Raw genomic sequence first — 1,221 nt, 5'->3', positions numbered from 1 at the left:
TTAAAATCCCTAATTTCATCAATCAGAAATGACAAAGGCAAAATAACAACAGACACCTCAGAAATTCAAAAAATTCTTCATGAATACTACAAATGTGCCCTATTTTTAAAGAAATGTGGAAGTGAGATGCCAGAAATATCTATGGAGTTACTGAGGGAAATGAGCACTACTGCATCTGTTTCCCATTGTGGCATAACAGCTTGCCATCCCCATAGCATTTCAGAACACACACATGTACTCACAGTTAATAGCACAGTTTCCATGTTTTAGGAGCCCAGACACAGATTAGCTGGGATTTTTGAAGCCCAGGCATGAGTAAACTGGGATTTTTGCTCAATCTCTCCAGTTTAATTCAATGTTGGCAAAGATTATATAATCTCGTGGGAAGTCCAGGGTCCACTTCTAAGTACATGGGTTTTTTCAGAATTCAGTTCCTTTTGGTTGAAGAAGAGAGAGGTCCCTGGGCTGTTTGGGGGGCTGTCAGTCAGAGATTCTTAGCCCCTCGGTGCTGTCCTTAGGTCCTAACTAAGTGTTCCTTTCATAGCATGGTAACTTGCTTCTCCAAATCCAGGAGAAGAATCTCCCTCTGGTCTGCTGTGATGGTTGGATATGAACATAACATAGCATAACCGTAAGTTACCATCCCATTATATTTAGAGGTTTTGCCTACACTCAAGCAGAGGAAATTGCATGCATATATCAGGTCGAAGAAATTTTAAGGGCCATCTGCAAACTCTTCGGAGTGAATGTTGTCAAGAAAATTAATATTTTCTTAATGGAGACACTTTTAAAAGAAAATCGTGTTCATGCAACTTGTCGGGGAAGATGAGTGATTCATAAGTAGATTGAAGAAAATAACACTAAAATACTAGGTCATTAATGATTCTGTACAATCTGAGAGGTTTTAAACTAAGTGAGATGCAAGAATTGGGGGACTCTAAAGAGACAAGGAAGATAAATAAACTACAGTTCTGGAGTTTTACGATCCATACAGCAACCTTAACAGAGGTAGTGAGGCATTCATAAAAAGAACCTCATAATCTAAACACTTGTCATTGGGCCCATGATGGATGTCATTAGTAGTGCACATGGTAACTCAAGAATAAAAGCTCACTGAGGTCTGGAAAGCATTACAATGCATTTATTCATTCATTTTTTCATTCACTTAGTTAATATGTCTTCATCAGGTTTCATGTGTCTGTCACCATTTGTCATCCTTCT

The sequence above is a fragment of the Otolemur garnettii genome, unplaced genomic scaffold, assembly GCF_000181295.1.
Source record: "Otolemur garnettii isolate 467f Iridium unplaced genomic scaffold, OtoGar3 scaffold00034, whole genome shotgun sequence".
NCBI classification, from domain to species: Eukaryota; Metazoa; Chordata; class Mammalia; order Primates; family Galagidae; genus Otolemur; species Otolemur garnettii.
This window is presented reverse-complemented; position numbering follows the sequence as displayed.